The 13128-nt window shown below is 44.6% G+C and overlaps 1 long non-coding RNA gene across 1 annotated transcript in view; it reads right to left on the reverse strand.

Moving 5' to 3' along the window:
- The window catches only part of LOC126191528 (uncharacterized), a 575036-nt gene extending 562489 nt beyond the window's left edge, over positions 1 to 12547 (reverse strand). Inside the window, exon 1 of the long non-coding RNA XR_007538366.1 lies at positions 12472 to 12547. This is a non-coding gene — a long non-coding RNA (uncharacterized LOC126191528). The remainder of the gene's footprint in view (positions 1 to 12471) is intronic.
- Positions 12548 to 13128: the final 581 nt, after the last annotated feature.

The following is a 13128-nucleotide window of genomic DNA, read 5'->3' on the forward strand; positions in this document are numbered from 1 at the left end:
TATCACCCTCTACAGTTATTAGCCCCTTCTCGCTTCTCTCTGTTACCAAAGTGACTATTCCTTGACTCCTCAGAATGTGTCCTATCAGCTCATCCCTTCTTTTAGTTAAATTGTACCACGAACTTCTTTCTCCACACTTCTTATCTCCACACATCGATTCAGTACCTCCCCAGTTGTTATTCGATCTACCCATCTAATCTTCAGCATTCTTCTATAGCAGCAAAATTCAAAAGCTTCTGTTCTCTTCTTGTCTGATCGACTTCTCGTCCATGTTTCACTTCTGTTCAAGGCTACATTCTAGACTAACACCTTCAGAAAAAGACTTCCTAAGACTTAGCTTGATATTAGACGTTAACAGGTACCTCTTTACAAGAAAAGCTTTTCCTGCTTTTGCCAGCCTGAATTTTATATCGTCTCTACTTTGGCCATCATCAGTTATTTTACTACTCAAATGGAAAAACTCATCCACTGCCTTCAGTTTCTCACTTCCTAGCCTAATCCGCTCCGCTTCGACTGATTTAATTCGATTACGCTCCGTAACACAGTATAACATATGGATGTTCTGAATGAAGGAAACTATATGTCAGCAGATATGTCAGAAGACAGGCGACCCTGTCGAATCGTTACGTATTCGACCCACTCGTCACTTGCTAGTGACTGATGACAAGAATTTAGAAACAAGTATCCGAGCGAGATAGCAAGCGTTTAGCACAGCAGACTCGCATTCAGGAAGCCGTTCAAAACCCTGGCCGGTCACACAGGTTTAGATTTTCTGTGGTTTCCCGAAGTCCCTTAAAGCAAATCCTGAGTTGGTTCTTTAGAACAGAAAACCCACGGTTTCCTTGCACATCATTTCCTCTATCCGTGATAGTATTGCGGCTCTAATAACCTGGTCGTTGACGGAATGTTTAAATCTCATCCTATGCTCTCTCCATCCCCTCTTCTCCCACCGAAACTCATCGATGTGTCTGATAATGTTAAATTGCTGTGTGTACGCGTCGAGTTGTACGGCACACCTGCTTACGCAGGACGCCAGCCACCTAGGTACAAGCACAGCGGAACTGCACGGAGGTGCCTGACTAGCGAAATGAGATTACGCCAATATCACGAAAAGATGTTCACGGAATACGCATCTTTCTGCAATTAACAGTTAAACTTCATTTGCGAGGAAAATTTCCTTCGATCGTCCCACGACTGTATTCATATGCTGTACTCTATTACGGACACCTAAAACCATCGCTGAAAATATCCACATTTCCACCATGCCTCTGCCACGTAGAGTTTGCAGTTTTAAGATCCATGCGGGGTGAGAAGATTTTGAAGGGGTACCCGGACACAGCAAGTACGATGTAAGGAAGAATGCATGCCATAAGCGTAGATCGAAACAGACCTTAAACGCATTATTTCACAAATATAAAAGCAGCACTCCGTCTTGAGGCCACAAGTGGCCCATCGGGACCATCCGACCGTCGTGTCATCCTCAACTGAGAATGTGGCTAGGAGGGGTTTGTGGTCTGCACACCACTCCCCCGGTCGTTATGCCGGTTATCTTTGACTGGAGTCGCTACTATTCGGTCGAGAAGCTCCTCAGTTGGAATCACGAGGCTGAGTGCAGCCCGAGAAATGTCAACAGCGCACGGCGGCCCGGATGGTCTCCCGTCCAAGTGCCAGCCACGCCCAACAGCGCTTAACTTTGGTGATCTACCTGGAACCGGTGTAGCCACTGTGGCAAGGCCGTTCACACAGATATAAAAGGAGTACAGAAATATCTATCTTCCTTTCCCTTCGAGCCACAAAACACGTAACTAGTTATCCGTTTTTAATCATTCTAGTAACTTTTCGCCATGAGTTTTTCATCCATCAAAAACTTCTCAACAAATGTGGAGGGACGATATTATTTTCACGGCACTTCCATGACATCCTAGTTTAAGTCTCAATCAAGTATTTTTTATTTTGATTTATTTTTGTCGTTTCTGTTATACCTTTCCAACATGTCATAAGTAACAGCTTTCGGTGTAATACTCCTTAAGCTCATAAATAGCCTTTGCTTGTAACCTCTTAATCATACACATACATTGGACGAAATCTGAGTTATTACGATACTTTCATCATGTAAAAGTTGCTACAGTGGTAACGCTTCGATTATTGCCCATAGAACTGGGGCTCGTGATTTCACGAGCTACACTGAAAGAGAGGAAAGATACAGAGTGAATCACAGTTCGACAGAGAACGTTCGGAAGTTGGTCAGGTATACCTTCTATTTTGGTACGACGGACACACTGTCTCCGGCCACTCGTTTCAGAATTTTGCATTTCCTGTGGTTTCTTGCCACGGTTAGCTTTGTATCTGTACTGCACTGAAAGTAGTGTGCAACAGTGCAAATATCGACGGTACGCGCTGTGTTTCTTGTTTGGAGACAAACTCGTTACATTCAAACACGGCCCTGCTGTTGACAATAGTAATGCCCTCTTTACTTATCGCCTTGAAGCTTGCATTTAGTATCGCTCGGTTCTGCATCGGCTTCGTTTTTCCGGCAGTAATTGTACGTTTACAGATACACACGGCAGTATGAATAGGTTTACTGATGAAGAGTTGGCTAATATGCAGATGGTGCATGAGTTCACTGAATGCATTCGAAGTGCGGTACACCGACACTACGTGTGCTATTCCCGCAGCGATGGCTACCACATAGTATGCTTTTGTAACTACCAGCGGGTTGTTGCATTCTTCTATTTGTTGCACTTTTTGCTGGTCACATGTTACAGGCTTTTCACTGTTGCGGAACAAGGGTGATTGTGGTAAAAAGCCGGAAAAATCATAATTACATTTATTACTCTGTAACGAGCCGCTGTAAAACCTCTGAAAGTTTGTGGTGGACTTCTGGTTCACCCTCTATACAGTAGAGACAGTGACATTTTTTGTATGGTGATTTGTTGTACGTAGCCGGCCGAAGTGGCCGTGCGGTCTGGGCGCTGCAGTCTGGAACCGCGAGGCCGCTACGGTCGCAGGTTCGAATCCTGCCTCGGGCATGGATGTGTGTGATGTCCTTAGGTTAGTTAGGTTTAACTAGTTCTAAGTTCTAGGGGACTAATGACCTCAGAAGTTGAGTCCCATAGTGCTCAGAGCCATTTGAACCATTTTTTTTTTTTTTTTGTACGTTCCTGTCGATTCCATCAAACACCAACAGAATACATGAAATCTCTTCTGTTTTCGATTGAGTTACATGTATCCGGCTATCGGCAGCTACACTATGCGATCAAAAGCATCCTGACACCTGGCTGAAAATGACTTACAAATTCGTGGCGCCCTCCATCGGTAATGCTGGAATTCAGTATGTTGCTGGTCCATTCTTAGCCTTGATTACAGCTTCCACTCGCGCAGGCACACGTACAATCAGGTGCTGGAAGGTTTTCTGGTGGAATGGCAGCCCTTTCTTCATGGAGCGCTGCGCTGAGGAGAGGTATCGATGTCGGTCGGTGAGGCGTGGCACGAAGTCGGCGTTCCAAAACATCCCAAAGGTGTTCTATAGGATTCAGGTCAGGACTCTGTGAAGGCCAGTCCATTACAGGATGTTATTGTCGTGCAACCACACCGCCACAGGCCGTGCATTATGAACAGGTGCTCGATCGTTTTGAAAGATGCAATCGCCATCCCCGAATTGCTCTTCGACAGTGGGAAGCAAGAAGGTGCTTATAAGTAGGCCTCTGCTGCGATAGTGCCACGCAAAGCAACAAAGGGTGCAAACCCTCTCCATGAAAAGCATGACCACACCATAATGCCACAGCCTCCGAATTTTACTGTTGGCGCCACACACTCTGGCAGGTGACGTTCACCGGGCATTCGCCATACCCACACCCTGTCATCGGATCGCCACTTTTTGTATCGTGATTCGACACTTCACACAACGTTTTTCCACTGTTCAATCGTCCAATGTTTGCGCTCATTACACCAAGTGAAGCGCCGTTTGGCATAAACAGCGTAACGGGGTGGCGCAGTGGTTAGACACTGGACTCGCATTCGGGAGGACGACGGTTCAATCCCGCGTCCGGCCATCCTGATTTAGGTTTTCCGTGATTTCCCTAAATCACTCCAGGCAAATGCCGGGATGGTTCCTCTGAAAGGACACGGCCGACTTCCTTCCCAATCCTTCCCTAATCCGATGAGACCGATGACCACGCTGTCTGGTCTCCTTCCCCAAACCAACCAACAATAAACAGCGTGATGTATGGCTTATGAGTAGCCGCTCGGCCATGAAATCCAAGTTTTCTCAGCTCTCGCATAAATGTCATAGTACTTGCAGTTGACTCGATGCAGTCTGGAATTCCTATGTGACGGTCTAGATAGATGTCTGCCTATTACACATTACGACCCTCTTCAACTATCAGCGGTCTCTGTCAGTCAACAGACTAGGTCGGCCTGTACGCTTTTGTGCTGTACGTGTCCCTTCACGTTTCCACTTCACCATGACATCGCAAACAGAGGACTTAGGGATGTTTAGGAGGGTGGAAATGTCGCGTATAGACGTTTGACACAAGTGACACCGAATCACCTGACCACGTTCGAAGTCCGTGAGTTCTGTAGAGCGCCCCATTCTGCTCTCTCACGATGTCCAATGACTATTGAGGTCGCTGATATGGAGTACCTGAAAGTAGGTGGCAGCACAAAGCACTTAATATGAAAAACGTATGTTTTTGTGGGTGTCCGGATACTTTTGATCACCGGTATCAGCTTGTGGTGTTGAAACGAACAGCAGTTTTTAACCACTGAAGTAGAAGGCAGTAACAGCTGTTAAAAGGCCAAGACTTACAACTGTTGCAGGTGTTGAGAACTGGAACAATTCTCTGCTGTCAATATCTCGCAAAAGTTCCCGAGCGCACCCAAATAGAATATATTAATTACATACGCCTAATACGAATCGGTGCATTATCCACAGTGACTTCGCATAGTAAGTGAAACTACAAGGACAAGAAGGGTTAAAACAATTAGAGAGTAGAGTTCAAGTGGCGATTATTTCATGGCCGTATTTGACGTTCAGTAATATTTCTTCCTCCCGATGTTTCACCAGCATGGAAAGCTTGCATTTGTAGAGGTTTCGTAGCTTCAACTACTTTGGTAGATTTTGCTCTAACGTATGTGTACATTTTCGCACTATAACCTGTTTGTCAAGTGGCGTGATCATCGCCACTGATTGCTAACTGAAGGAGGCCGGGTTCGATTCCCGACCGGATCGGAGATTTTTCTCCTCTCATGAACTGGGTGTTGTGTTGTCCTCAAGTTCATATCGTCATAATTGACATTGCACTATCAAGATGGCTGTATTTGCATATCCCGAAAGCCAATAAATTTAAAGAAATGTTTGGCAAGTTTAGTAATTCTTGATCTGCTATATTTCAACCTGATTTATTAGTTGTCTTCAGGGATGTCCGTCACAGCCCTACATTTCAATTTAGTCACGATTTTTTTCACACCCTGAAGGAATCCATTCATCGTTAACACATGGTGTTCCCTCTATCCTGTTGCGACAGCAGTTATGTTTGTGTATCTCAATGTCTTCCTGCGCGTGACGTGTATAATGTCCTTCTGCGTACGTAAGACTTTAGTTTCATCGAAGTTTACCGTGTGCACAGTATAACTGAAAAAGAGTTCAGCCACAGCTGACCTTTTACATTTGTCCTAGTAGACGATTTCTCTAGTGTTGCTCGAGTTTAGAGCGAACCGATAGTTTAGTTTTGTCATTCTAGACGGAAAAAGGAATATGATACACACATGCTGCTACTGGTTTATACTTATCTTTTGCCAACGTAAAAAAAGGCTAAACTCCGAAATGTAAGGAACTTATACCACAGAAATCACAGACAAAGAAATTAAAACATACCCATAGCTTACCTGGCGTTAATACCCACAAGTCTGATAGAATCGACTGCATGCTTAGACTGCACAGTTAACACGAGTTCCAAAACCTCTAAAAATATCAGAGTAACCGACTGCAGTATGTCCAAAGAAATCGCCTTGTAGTTTACACTAATTTGTGGAAACAACGGTAAATCTATATCTGGATGAGTTCATCCCGAGTGGGACCCCATTGTCTTAGCTTATTGCACCAGATTGCTCTGTACGTGTACCAGTCTTCCAAAATCATATTTTCAAGTTTCATAGTATACACGTGTCCCGGTGTTATTTTTACTTTTTTTTAGATTAAGGAAACGTTGTTATTTCAGTCGTGCCAAGTTAATGTGACACAACTAGACCTGCAATGAATCAAGAGGATTAAAATTAACAACGGAAATGAAACATGCGGAAAGTAAATAGACACGAACACCACGTGGCTTACGCCTGCATGCCGGATGCTGTGGCCGAGCAGTTCTAGGCACTTCAGTCTGAACCGCACGACCGTTACGACCGCAGCTTCGAATCCTGCCTCGGGCATAGATGTGTGTGATGTCCTTAGGTTAGTTAGGTTTAAGTAGTTCTAAGTTTTAGGGGGCTGATGACCTCAAATGTTAAGTCCCAAGTGCTCAGAGCCATTTCAACCATTTTTTTTTTTACGCCTGCACGTCCACATATAATAATAATATGTCAGTACAAATTAATGTTGTCAGTCATGCTCCCACCCGTGCTCACACTGTTCCTATTAGTGTGAAACAAAACCCCTCTATCCTTTCACGTTTCTTCGCGTTCCGGTGGCATCTGAATGTTAAGCCGATAGCGAAATCAATGTCTCAAATGAAATCTCTGACAAGGGCAAAGAATATCGATAAACGACGAGCAGAAGTGCGATGGTCTAAACCACGGTTTGTGTCATGGTTTACGTCCTTGGAGGAAAATACTACGTTACAGTAGATGCTACAGACGAAGCGAATTGTTTTATTTTTCGAAGTACTGTTACACGCAAAGGAGGCAAACACTTTAAATGCGTCTCATTTCATAACTTAGTGATAAGGGAATAGGACCACCGATAATGTCATTTCAACAAGTGGAAATTAGCTTCTAATTGCAGTAGAATAAGGTAGTGCAGGCAACTATCTTTTTCATAAAGTTTCTGTCTTCCACAGTCCCACAGTGACGACACGATAATTGCTTTGGTCGCATTCACGCTGAAAGCTATGTGGCGCAGTGGAATAAACTTCATTGGGGCGCAAAGTTCAAATCCCCCCCCCCCCCAGCAACCGACATTCTTTTTCTCCGTGATTTCCCTAAACCGCTTACGACGAATGCCGGGATGATCTCCCTGAAAATAACACGACTGATTTCGAACCACAAATCTGTCCACACGGGCTTTTGCTCCTTTTTTAACGACTTCGTATTCGACAGGACATTAAACCCGTAACTTCATTCCTTTCCCACTTATTTACTGTAGATGGAAACTTTGTACTTCACCCTTCTCACCAATATTAAGACTGTTCACAAAAGTCATTGTTGTCGCTGTCAGACTACCAGAGGAGTTCAGAACAACTATCTGAACAGATTTTCCAGTTATTATGGTGTAAGCGATTTTTTTTATTTTCATTTAACATCATTTCTATACGTAAACCATTGACGTAGTGCCATATTTTCGCAAACAGATATCCTACGGCTACCCCCTTAAAAAAAAAAAATAAAAAAAATACGCCGTTTGGTATCCGCTGATCTCGCTACTGACATCGCGCAAACATACATAAGGTAAAACTAAAATCTCGCACATTATTTTGAGCATTAAAAGGGGTGTTTACACTTCTACGGTGCAAGTCGACGAGTGTCAGTTGAAAGGGGCAAATACCTGAATAACGTGACAGAACTGACGATTCAGCAGAAATGTTTTCCGCTATAATTTTTAGCATAACGAAACAAAGAAATCTCTGAATCAGTGCTGGACTAATTTATCTTACACCAGTTCTTTTTGTGTCTGTGCAGAAGATGGTGGAAAACAGCGTGCGCATTACAACCGTAAATATCCTAAGAAAATTAAACTCTAGCGGAGCTACCGTTGTACAACGCTCGACGTCAGTCTATAGCAAAGGAAAGATTCCAGAGCATTGTTGCGAGATTGGAAAGTGGAAAGGAAGTATTCTGTACCACTATAACATCTAACACTGTATTATCATATGTGGCGGGGATCAGTTATTATTTGAACTCTGACGAAATAGTTTTGTGTAATACATATATATATACATGTGATAGAGATAAAGTATTGCAGTCTCTAGACAAATGAGTATTCCTTATTCAAATAACGTCAAAATAATTTTTAAAAAATTAATCCTTGGCGCAAGCCTGTCATCAACTTTAAAAAATATGGTAGATAAGAGTTCGCATATATTTTCAGGTTCGATGTCATTTATTTTTGTCAAAGGAGAAAATTTGTGTACCGCTTGCTTAAAGATGCCTGTTTTATTGGTCGTCGATAGTTACTAGTTGAATCTACTTGATGATGACATGATAAGAAATTTGAAATATCTCTTCCCCCTACGCATTCGATAAATAACTGAGAATTTTCAAGAAGATTAATTTTATGCTACACAATTGGAGAGGGAAAATCAAAACTTTATCTCAGCCACCATGGAAGATATGCAAACAACGAAACACTAAAATTTAATTTGAAACTGCAGGAGAAATCTGAAGACGTAAAACACTAGATTCGTCATTAAAATATCGAGTTATTTCGATGTATCACGCTAAAGCGCTGTCGTACTACGACGAATTCAAAATTGGCAAAAATGATTAGATAAATTCAGAATGACTTAGCTATGTCTACCAACTTTGATAGTTTACATTGATGAAGAATTTCCAGACAAATCTAAAAAATCTGGAACTTTCGTTCATACTCTCTTACTGTTTACATCATCCTATAGCTGGATTGAACCACACTCTACCAAAGCTGTTGTGATTACGACAGTTCGTTAAAGACCACTGTAACCGATATACCTGAATGGTCAATATTTCACTTCATATAATATAATCTTATGGAATTTAATAACTGAAGAGTCTTTTCCAACCTGCCAAAGGTGTATTTGTGTGAGTCAGAGATACACACATAAAACCTTTGAAGGTACTCTTCAAGAGCACAGTGTTCTGGAAAAATATTCGGGACACATAAAGACTGAATAATTTCAATAAAACACGCACTTTTAGCAGAAGAGTTTTTGAGATTAGATAATCGATATGACACAATAATAACATCTGAAGCCCGTATTGGGGGACCAAAGCACGTTCCTTAGCATCTGCTTGTGGACACTACAAAAAGAAAAAGTTCGAACAAGTTTTGCGATGCGCAGTAGCGGGAAGCATAGAGCTCACTTAGTTGCAACAAGTCGCCTCATGGTAAATCAGAGCTTACAAAAGCTTTTTATAATTCGTTGCCTTCGGAGGGTTATTTATCATCTAACCCGTCAGCCCGTAGTATGTGCCCGTAATCGGTCAACACTTACTGGCGCAATACAATTTGAAACTAAAGCTTAATAAGACATATGAATATGGAAAATTACAACAGTCACTACAACAGAGCGAACGTTTGTGTCTGTGAGTAAATGTAAATGTACATAGAAGTTGAACGAATGTGACCGCAGGAAGAGATTATATTGGCTCGAACTCACATGCGGCCTTATCATACCATAGCACCGCTATATTTTATCACAACCGCCAATCCATTTCGGACGTTTAGGCCGTAACGAATCAGTGTAGAACATAGGTGTAATTGTGGTGAACACAGATAGCGGATAAAATTCTTTGGAACATTCCTAAGCAACTGGAGTTAATCGACTAAGAAGATCGCCTACAAAGCATTCGTGTTGTCGATTACTGAGAATTATTCGTCCCTCTGGGATTCCTCACCAGCTCTGATTAACGATAAGGAGAAAGAAGTTTCTAAGAAGAGTTTTTGGATTTGTCAAGTTTTTTTTTATTTTTCATCTTTTCTTTCTTTTTATTCGTTTGTTGTGATCAGGTAATGAGCGTCACGGAAACCTGGGACACACACAGGAGAAGTTTTAGGAGTTATGTAAAAGTTGCACCGGTAAAAATTTCTAAAAGGAAGTAAGATTAGGTTGTCACGTCCTGTTGATCGAAATTCAGTGGGTGAACGAGACGAACAACAGATTACTTCATGCCTCGCATGGTATCTTTTAGAGTAGCGATGTGGAAGGCGTGCCATTCTAGAAACACAACACTGCTGATCTGGTACAATCTTTATTTATTTGTGTATTACATATTGTGGTGACATTAACGGAAGTCTCAAGACATTAAAAACAAAAAAAAGTTTTGGTCTGTAATTATAGACGTTCATCGCAATAAATAAGCGAACAGATAAACACGGAATTTGTTTAAATCTGCGAGCGACATAGATATTTTCTGTAATGTAGTACTGGTCAGTTTAGACAAGAGAGGGAGGCACAATGGGATTCGTCCAAGTTGAAAGTTTACTGTAGAACAGAAGGATGACATAAAAACTATGATTCGGAACTTCCAATATGACATTAATTAAATCGTGAAAGTGAAGAGAATCATTTATTTTCGTGTACCAAACATAAGACAGAACATAAAAATATATCCGAACATTGTTATAATGCACGAGTCCTCTTAGATCATTGCTTGCTATCTTTATCACCTCTCGATAGTGGGGGTTGAAAAATGTTATAATTTAATTACTTTAAGGCAAACCTATACAATTCGTCTATTAAAGACACAATGTTACAAACGTTTATACATGTATGTTAAGATAAATGAGTTACATTTTCTTACTTCCTTATTTAGTTGTGTCCGGGTTGAAACAGTTGCTTCAATTTATATCGTTCATAAACAGCAGTTAATTGTGCATTATAATGATTGTTAAGATGATAATATTGAGATGTGTGACGGTGAAAAATGTCAGTAACGGCCGGCCGAAGAGGCCGAGCGGTTCTAGGCGCTACAGTCTGGAGCCGCGCGACCGCTACGGTCGCAGGTTCGAATCCTGCTTCGGGCATGGACGTGTGTGCTGTGCTTAGGTTAGTTAGGTTTAATTAGTTCTAAGTTCTAGGGGACTGATGACCTCAGAAGTTAAGTCCCATAGTGCTCAGAGCCTTTTTTTTTGTCAGTAACGAAAAAAAAAAAAAAAAACTTTCGCGTTTAGGTAGAAATGTGTGTGCTAAGTGCCACAATTACAGGCAAATGAAAATGAATGTTGATTGTAAAGAATGAGCCTTCATTTAGTATTAAATGATGCTCAACTCCACGTAAAGACATTACTTATGAAAAGTACGGAATTTATCGGCACGGAATGAAGGAAAAGGCTGTTGCGCTGAAGCAACAACTGCGCAGGGAGCGTACACAGGCCTACCCGCGACCGGTGACCACGTGCTATTTATATCGCGCCTGGGCGGTATGGCGCACCTGGAGCCAAGAAGAAAAAAACAAATAAAGCAAGAATTGTGGCTAGTGAAGCATAAAGAATTGCAAGGCGGCCCGCCATTAGCCGGACTGCCGGCAGGTTGGCAGCGGGCCGCGTCCGCCTTTCGGCGGCGTTCTCACCAATCATAACGGGCTCGGGATATCAATATCATAAGCGCGCTCTTATTGGTCGGCCGGGCGCCCACGGCCCCTCCCGCTGTATCATATCATAAGCCGCTGTTATTGGCCGAGCAGGCTGGGCGCCACACAATATGCTTGTGTGAGAGAGAGAGCACGTGTGTGTGTGTGTGTGTGTGTGTGTGTGTTGCTAGCCGAGCGCCGCGGCGGCATCCGTCTCTCCCTTGTCCGTGCGACGGCTACCCTCGCGCTCCGCCTTCCCCGCTTCGTTCCGTCTCAGACCCCGGATCAATACGCCACGAGGCCTTAGTTTCTTTTTTAGAGTAGCCCCGGCCTCAATATCCCCCACCCCATTCGCGCCAGCCTGCCCGCTGCCCTCACCGCTATACACAGCACAATACAGCGCCGTCATCTCTCCTTTTCTTTCCCTTTCCGTGTCCGCCGGCCAGCTTCTCTGTCTCTCAGTCTCTCTCCCTCTCTCTCTCGCTCTGTCTCTACATCATTCCCTCTCCGTTTTCCATTTTCTCTCTCTGTCTCTCTCTCCACGCTCGTCCACTCTCCCTCACCGCCCTGCTCCCCTCACCCCTCTCCTCTCCACTCCCTTGCCGTTTCTCTCTCACTCTCTCTCCCTCTTCTTCCTACCCTTCGCGGGCAGCGGCCGGCGCCGGAGCAGTTATGTAGTTCGGCGTTTTGGCCGCAGGTGCCGCCAGGGGCGCGCCGCGGCCGTGACGTTTCATATTCTATAACGCGATTGGCCGCGGGGAAAGGCACGGCGGGAGAGGGGAGCAAGGGGAGGCACGGACGCTGCAGCGTCGCGGCGCCCGCTGTCTGCCGGCCGCGTAGGGGGGGAAGCAAAACGCAGAGGCGCGGGAGGGGCCGCACGGAACACTGGAGGGGTAATATCGGGCGTGCTGCAGTTATCATAACGCCGCCGCCGCCGGCGCGGCAGATGCGTACGCACGCGTGCAGCGCTCAGACGCTCTGCAGCGGGCTTACCTTGCGGACGGGCGCTGCGTTCTGCGGCGGAGAGCGGCGCCGCTGTGGCTTCGGCGGCGGCGGCGTCCGCTCGGCGACTGGCGGCGGCCGCGACGGAAAAACGGGCGCCGGCCCGGCTGATCCCCCTTAATTTGCGTGCCGGGGCTGGCCGGCAGCGCTGGCGGAGGCGGCGGCGGCGCGTCGACTGTGCTGTCTTCCCGGCGGAGCTCTCTGGCCGCCGCCGCCGCCGCCCCCGCGCGCCGCTGCAGCCGCCGCCGCTGCCACCACAGTGGCGCTGCGCGCAGACACTGCACTTAGCGCGCCAATTAAAACTGCTGCGGCAGGCGCCTCGCAACTCTCTTCCCGCACGCTATCCTACTCGGCCCTGCTCGTGAAATGGTTACCCCGACAGCTTGGACCTTCACAGACACATACAAGGCATAACAATTAAACAGTTTTCCTTTGATTACCTTGTACCGTATTCAGCCGATGCACCTACATATGCGTCTGTTCAAAAAAAAAAAAAAAAATTGCTCAAATGAGTGTGAAATATTATGGGACTTAACTGCTAAGGTCATCAGTCCCTAAGCTTACACACTATATAACCTAAATTATCCTAAGGACCAACATACACACCCATGCCCGAAGGAGAACTCGAACCTCCGCCGGGACCAGCCG

This window comes from Schistocerca cancellata, chromosome 6 (genome assembly GCF_023864275.1).
Source record: "Schistocerca cancellata isolate TAMUIC-IGC-003103 chromosome 6, iqSchCanc2.1, whole genome shotgun sequence".
Classification (NCBI taxonomy): domain Eukaryota; kingdom Metazoa; phylum Arthropoda; class Insecta; order Orthoptera; family Acrididae; genus Schistocerca; species Schistocerca cancellata.